This window comes from Salvelinus alpinus, chromosome 1, assembly GCF_045679555.1.
Source record: "Salvelinus alpinus chromosome 1, SLU_Salpinus.1, whole genome shotgun sequence".
Taxonomy (NCBI): Eukaryota; Metazoa; Chordata; class Actinopteri; order Salmoniformes; family Salmonidae; genus Salvelinus; species Salvelinus alpinus.
In genome coordinates, this window is record NC_092086.1 from 26,423,164 (window position 1) to 26,431,608 (window position 8,445).

Genomic DNA, 8,445 nt, shown 5'->3' on the forward strand with positions numbered 1-8,445 from the left:
TTGTGGGTTTATTTCTCAATAAATAATGACTATAAATAGTTATGGTGTGGTGATTCCCTTCACATAAAAACATGGTGTGGTGTTTGGAGTGAGGGGTGTCATGACGTGGCCCTTTCTGGGTATAGATCATGGCTTCCCACTCTCCTACACCCAGGTTCTGTAATCTCAGGTCGGAAATTCCTGGCAGAGACTCTCTCCCCCTGGCCACGCAGAAAGAGAGGCACAGAGAGAACAAAGGATTTCACATGGCGAACTCCTAAATCCCCAAAATGGGAATTTGATACAAAATGTCCACTTGTGAGAAGGTGGGAATGGTCCTTGGACACTTAAGGGACGGGTATGACGAGTGTGTTTCATTTGGTGACCTCAGAGAGGACAGGAAACACACATAACTATATCTCTGAATGTGTACATTTCTCAATTGTGGGGTTTGCATCTAATTCTTGTATAAAATGAATGAGGAAAGATGAATCTTTTTGTGAAATGATGTAAGGTGATGTTAAACCTTTTAATGAAAGAGAATTGTATTCCCTTTAAAGTTGAACTAAGTCATTGGCCCGCCCCCGTGAGCACAGACATGATCAGGTGTCATAGAACTGCCTGTCCTACTGTTACGAATAAAATCCCCTCCTGAGGAAATCCAGTTTCCTCAATCCAGTCGATCGATCCCGACAGAATAAGAGCAACTCTTAGATACTAATTACTAGTCTGGAGCTAGAAACATCTATCTATGTGAATATTTCTGAACGGTACTCTGAAGTATCCATTCTAACCACAAAAGACTTGGATCTTCAGGAAAGCAGAGAGAGAGAGAAAGATATGCGGATGACCTGACTCTCCAGCAGACGGACCAGATTCCAACAGAAAAGATCACGACACATTGGCGTAAATATAAACTCAGCAAAAAAAGAAACGTCCCATTTTCGGGATCGATTTGGAGGTGGAGGGTCCGTCATGGTCTGGGGTGGTGTGTCACAGCATCATCGGACTGAGCTTGTTGTCATTGCAGGCAATCTCAACGCTGTGACATCCTCCTCCCTCATGTGGTACCCTTCCTGCATGCTCATCCTGACATGGCCCTCCAGCATGAGAATACCACCAGCCATACTGCTCGTTCTGTGCGTGATTTCCTGCAAGACAGGAATGTCAGTGTTCTGCCATGGCCAGCGAAGAGCCCGGATCTCAATCCCATTAAGCACGTCTGGGACCTGTTGGCTCGGAGGGTGAGGGCTAGGGCCATTCCCCACAGAAATATCCGGGAACTTGTAGGTGCCTTGTTGGAAGAGTGGGGTAACATCTCACAGCAAGAACTGTCAAATCTGGTGCAGTCCATGAGGAGGAGATGCACTGCAGTACTTAATGCAGCTGGTGGCCAGAATTTATTTGATAAAATAATACTCTTCACTTTTAATGATTTCAAAGACACGACAGGGGGTTAATGATTGTACATGATAAATACCAACGTTCAACATGACTTTAATTCATTTTCATTGGTGTACATTTATAATATCAATGTACAAAACAAAACACTTTTTGCATCTAATAACTCACATTTCAAAGAGAAAGCAGAAATACCACAACTACAAAATTAACCTGCAGGAGACCTTATGTATAATGTTGCTGTAACCTACAGCTTTTAAAAGCAGGTTTATATGAGCATGAATGAAAAGTCATGGTTTTCACATGGTTGACCTTGGGGTTAGTGTTGGTTGTTTCCATTTCATTTCATGTTTTCCCTCATCGACCAATAGATAATCCATGTCTAGTTTTTTGAAAGGCTGCTACATCGCTGTACATAATGAATGGGTTTTTGTAAGACTCTACAATAGGCTTGTGTATCAGCTACATCTCAAACACAGAGTGTCATAGAGCACGCCTCTGTCATAGAGGACGTTTCTGTCATAGAGCATGTATCTGTCATAGAGCACGTCTCTGTCATAGAGCACGTTTCTGTCATAGAGCACGTCTCTGTCATAGAGCATGTATCTGTCATAGAGCACGTTTCTATCATAGAGCACGTCTCTGTCATAGAGCACGTCTCTGTCATAGAGCCCGTCTCTGTCATAGAGCACGTTTCTATCATAGAGCACGTCTCTGTCATAGAGCACGTCTCTGTCATAGAGCACGTTTCTGTCATAGAGCACGTTTCTGTCATAGAGCATGTATCTGTCATAGAGCACGTCTCTGTCATAGAGCAGGTTTCTGTCATAGAGCATGTATCTGTTATAGAGCATGTATCTGTCATAGAGCCCGTCCCTGTCATAGAGCATGTATCTGTCATAGAGCCCGTCTCTGTCATAGAGCACGTTTCTGTCATAGAGCACGTTTCTGTCATAGAGCACGTTTCTGTCATAGAGCACGGCTCTGTCATAGAGCAGGTTTCTGTCATAGAGCATGTATCTGTCATAGAGCATGTATCTGTCATAGAGCACGCCTCTGTCATAGAGCAGGTTTCTGTCATAGAGCATGTATCTGTCATAGAGCATGTATCTGTCATAGAGCCCATCTCTGTCATAGAGCACGTTTCTGTCATAGAGCACGTTTCTGTCATAGAGCATATATCTGTCATACAGCACGTCTCTGTCATAGAGCACGTTTCTGTCATAGAGCACGTTTCTGTCATAGAGCACGTTTCTGTCATAGAGCATGTATCTGTCATAGAGCACGTCTCTGTCATAGAGCAGGTTCTGTCATAGAGCATGTATCTGTCATAGAGCATGTATCTGTCATAGAGCACGTCTCTGTCATAGAGCAGGTTTCTGTCATAGAGCATGTATCTGTCATAGAGCACATCTCTGTCATAGAGCAGGTTTCTGTCATAGAGCCCGTCTCTGTCATAGAGCATGTATCTGTCATAGAGCACGTCTCTGTCATAGAGCACGTCTCTGTCATAGAGCACACCTTTGTCATAGAGCATGTTTCTGTCATAGAGCATGTATCTGTCATAGAGCACGTCTCTGTCATAGAGCACGTCTCTGTCATAGAGCACGTCTCTGTCATAGAGCATGTTTCTGTCATAGAGCATGTTTCTGTCATAGAGCATGTTTCTGTCATAGAGCATGTTTCTGTCATAGAGCATGTCTCCAGTACAAAATAAATGAGAAGACAAGAGTACAGGGTTATTTGACATTGTAACAGCTACTATAGCAAAGGCAAAATCTAGGCATCACAGTTTGTTAGTGTGTGTGTGCCTGTCTGTTGTGACTGTGTGCTCATGTAACAGAGAAACTGAAGGAGGAGGGCAGTTACAAAGTCATGTCTATTTCTCAGGACCAAAAGAAGAGTGTTAACTCCATTGGGAAACAGTAAGTTGAGTGGAGGAGTGACAACACCTGTCAGAAGACAATCCACAGCCCTGACTAATGAAACTTAATGGAGCTTACTTCCTTTAATTTGGTCATGTTTGTCAGTTTTCATGTAAAACCTTGAAGTCCATCTCCCTATTACATATTGGTCAGTGTTATCCTGGATCCTTGGGATTTCCCTACCCTAACACTAACCTTACCTTAACCCTAACAATTTTTTATTTCAACTTTAATGGGGGTAGGGACGTCCCAATGAACACGAATAGCTCACTCCAATACATATTCCACTAATCAAGGCCTCTAGCTACAAAGTATTTGCAAGTTAAGCAGCCTAAAAACCTAGCTAGCAGCGATTAAAAGCTAATTATCTTAGCAAAAGACTGCACAGCAGTGTTCAAACCTAAGGAATACATCAACTTGTCGTAAGTTTGTAATAGTAGAAAAATCTATGGAATTATAATAACAATTCGTTGGGTCCTGGGTGGAGAGCACTGGACTGCACCATTAGAGTGGTTTCAGAGGGAGGTTTGAGGGACTAGCAGCGTTGGTGGTTGTTATTGAGGTTCGCTAGCCAGCTATTTTCGTCCTAACGTAACGCAACGTAGCCAACACTGCTAGCTAGCCAGCTTGCCACCGAATAGCAGCATTGTAGAAACGAGTGCATTACAACGGAACGACTTGATTAGTGTAGTGTTGGCTGGCTACACAGTTGTCTTTGCTATCTTTGATTTGTTTGATCTTAGCTAGCTACTTAGCTGGCTACGTAGCCGTCTTTGTATCAAGGATAATTGTGTAGTTATCGAGGTTCGCTGAGGTTCGCTAGCCAGGTATTCTCGTCCTAACGTAACGTAACGTAGTCAACCCTGCTAGCTAGCCAGCTAGCCACCGATTAGCAGCACTGTAGAAACGATTGCATTACAACGGAACGACTTGATTTGTGTAGTGTTAGCTAGCTACATAGTTTTCTTTGCTATCTTTGTATCTAAGATAATTGTGTAGCTTTGAGTAATTATCGGTTAGCTAGCCAGCTATTTTCGCCTGCCGCGCTGCCGTCCTCCTACCTAGCCAACACTGCTAGCTAACACTGCTAGCTAGCCAACTTCTACCGAATAGCAGCACTGTAGAAACTTACATTACAACGGAACGACTTGATTAGCGTAGTGTTAGCTAGTTGTCTTTGCTGTCCTTGTATCCATGATAATTGTGTAGTTTAGAGAAATTTAGAGAAATTGTCGAGGTCACCTAGCCAGCTTCACTTTCAACAACGCAGCCACTGCTAGCCAGGCTACTTCACCAGCCAGCAGTACTATATCATTTTAGTCAATTAGATCTTTTATTTTATTTATTTTTTTGCAACGTAAGCTTAACTTTCTGAACATTCGAGTCGTGTAGCCCACTTGTCATTCTAATCTCCTTTGCTTTAGCGTAGCCTCTTCTGTAGCCTGTCAACTATGTGTCTGTCTATCCCTGTTCTCTCCTCTCTGCACAGACCATACAAACGCTTCACACCGCGTGGCCGCGCCCACCCTAACCTGGTGGTCCCAGCCCGCACGACCCACGTGGAGTTCCAGGTCTCCGGTAGCCTCTGGAACTGCCGATCCGCGGCCAACAAGGCAGAGCTCATCTCAGCCTATGCGTCCCTCCAGTCCCTCGACTTCTTGGCACTGACAGAAACATGGCTCACCACAGATAACACTGCTACTCCTACTGCTCTCTCTTCGTCTGCCCACGTGTTCTCGCACACCCCGAGAGCTTCTGGTCAGCGGGGTGGTGGCACCGGGATCCTCATCTCTCCCAAGTGGTCATTCTCTCTTTCTCCCCTTACCCATCTGTCTATCGCCTCCTTTGAATTCCATGCTGTCACAGTTACCAGCCCTTTCAAGCTTAACATCCTTATCATTTATCGCCCTCCAGGTTCCCTTGGAGAGTTCATCAATGAGCTTGATGCCTTGATAAGCTCCTTTCCTGAGGACGGCTCACCTCTCACAGTTCTGGGTGACTTTAACCTCCCCATGTCTACCTTTGACTCATTCCTCTCTGCCTCCTTCTTTCCACTCCTCTCCTCTTTTGACCTCACCCTCTCACCTTCCCCCCCTACTCACAAGGCAGGCAATACGCTTGACCTCATCTTTACTAGATGCTGTTCTTCCACTAACCTCATTGCAACTCCCCTCCAAGTCTCCGACCACTACCTTGTATCCTTTTCCCTCTCGCTCTCATCCAACACTTCCCACACTGCCCCTACTCGGATGGTATCGCGCCGTCCCAACCTTCGCTCTCTCTCCCCCGCTACTCTCTCCTCTTCCATCCTATCATCTCTTCCCTCTGCCCAAACCTTCTCCAACCTATCTCCTGATTCTGCCTCCTCAACCCTCCTCTCCTCCCTTTCTGCATCCTTTGACTCTCTATGTCCCCTATCCTCCAGGCCGGCTCGGTCCTCCCCTCCCGCTCCGTGGCTCGACGACTCATTGCGAGCTCACAGAACAGGGCTCCGGGCAGCCGAGCGGAAATGGAGGAAAACTCGCCTCCCTGCGGACCTGGCATCCTTTCACTCCCTCCTCTCTACATTTTCCTCTTCTGTCTCTGCTGCTAAAGCCACTTTCTACCACTCTAAATTCCAAGCATCTGCCTCTAACCCTAGGAAGCTCTTTGCCACCTTCTCCTCCCTCCTGAATCCTCCTCCCCCTCCCCCCCCCCTCCTCCCTCTCTGCAGACGACTTCGTCAACCATTTTGAAAAGAAGGTCGACGACATCCGATCCTCGTTTGCTAAGTCAAACGACACCGCTGGTTCTGCTCACACTGCCCTACCCTGTGCTTTGACCTCTTTCTCCCCTCTCTCTCCAGATGAAATCTCGCGTCCCCCTCCGATGTCAACAACTACAGACCAGTATCCCTTCTTTCTTTTCTCTCCAAAACTCTTGAACGTGCCGTCCTTGGCCAGCTCTCCTGCTATCTCTCTCAGAATGACCTTCTTGATCCAAATCAGTCAGGTTTCAAGACTAGTCACTCAACTGAGACTGCTCTTCTCTGTATCACGGAGGCGCTCCGCACTGCTAAAGCTAACTCTCTCTCCTCTGCTCTCATCCTTCTAGACCTATCGGCTGCCTTCGATACTGTGAACCATCAGATCCTCCTCTCCACCCTCTCCGAGTTGGGCATCTCCGGCGCGGCCCACGCTTGGATTGCGTCCTACCTGACAGGTCGCTCCTACCAGGTGGCGTGGCGAGAATCTGTCTCCTCACCACGCGCTCTCACCACTGGTGTCCCCCAGGGCTCTGTTCTAGGCCCTCTCCTATTCTCGCTATACACCAAGTCACTTGGCTCTGTCATAACCTCACATGGTCTCTCCTATCACTGCTATGCAGACGACACACAATTAATCTTCTCCTTTCCCCCTTCTGATGACCAGGTGGCGAATCGCATCTCTGCATGTCTGGCAGACATATCAGTGTGGATGACGGATCACCACCTCAAGCTGAACCTCGGCAAGACGGAGCTGCTCTTCCTCCCGGGGAAGGACTGCCCGTTCCATGATCTCGCCATCACGGTTGACAACTCCATTGTGTCCTCCTCCCAGAGCGCTAAGAACCTTGGCGTGATCCTGGACAACACCCTGTCGTTCTCAACTAACATCAAGGCGGTGGCCCGTTCCTGTAGGTTCATGCTCTACAACATCCGCAGAGTACGACCCTGCCTCACACAGGAAGCGGCGCAGGTCCTAATCCAGGCACTTGTCATCTCCCGTCTGGATTACTGCAACTCGCTGTTGGCTGGGCTCCCTGCCTGTGCCATCAAACCCCTACAACTCATCCAGAACGCCGCAGCCCGTCTGGTGTTCAACCTTCCCAAGTTCTCTCACGTCACCCCGCTCCTCCGCTCTCTCCACTGGCTTCCAGTTGAAGCTCGCATCCGCTACAAGACCATGGTGCTTGCCTACGGAGCTGTGAGGGGAACGGCACCTCCGTACCTTCAGGCTCTGATCAGGCCCTACACCCAAACAAGGGCACTGCGTTCATCCACCTCTGGCCTGCTCGCCTCCCTACCTCTGGGGAAGTACAGTTCCCGCTCAGCCCAGTCAAAACTGTTCGCTGCTCTGGCACCCCAATGGTGGAACAAACTCCCTCACGACGCCAGGACAGCGGAGTCAATCACCACCTTCCGGAGACACCTGAAACCCCACCTCTTCAAGGAATACCTAGGATAAAGCAATCCTTCTGCCCCCCCCCTTAAAAGATTTAGATGCACTATTGTAAAGTGGCTGTTCCACTGGATGTCATTAGGTGAATGCACCAATTTGTAAGTCGCTCTGGATAAGAGCGTCTGCTAAATGACTTAAATGTAATGTAAATGTTGTTGTGGTGGAACCATATTGGAACATGGGGCTGATAGAAGGGTCAGGGGTCAGGAAGGAACCTGTTATCCCAGGGAGTTCTGCTTCTTCAGTCTGTCTGAGCACCTCACTCTGTCCTCAGGGGTCTTTCTGTATCAGCTCCTGACAGCAAGCAGAGACGTTAAGCAGAGAGAGAGAGAGAGAGAGAGCGAGAGAGAGAGAAAGAGAGTGAGAGAGAGAGAACGATAGTGAGACAGAGAGAACCACTGACCTGTACTGACATCAACTACACTCATATGCAGATGTCTATGCCTATATGTAGATGTCTACAGTAATCACTGAATCAACAGTATTTTAGGGCCTATAGGGTAGGCAGTAAGGGACAACGAAGGAACACTGTTGTGTGCATAGCCTGTTGGTGAGTTAAAGAGTCAATAGGGGGCAGCACTGTTCTGTACTTGTTAGTGGGAATGCTCTTTGGCTTGTGCTGTACTTTCCTGGCTTGTCCTGGAGACTCACCCCCCCTGAGAGAACAGAACGATACACATCAGAATAATTATGATTTTAGCTCAGTAATGTCAGCCGAACATGAGTATATGAGTTCTGAAAGAAATATACTATATGTTCGATATTTTATCATAGTCTGATCTCCTGGTACAAATTCAACTAAGGCATCTGGTTTGATTACAGAACCATCATCTAACCAGTCCCACAGGACTCCACCCCCTCACCTCTTCTTCCTGTCTAGTAACCTCTGTGTGGCAGCAGACAGCACTCTGTCATTAGAGCTCCTGGCTGTCTCCTATGGA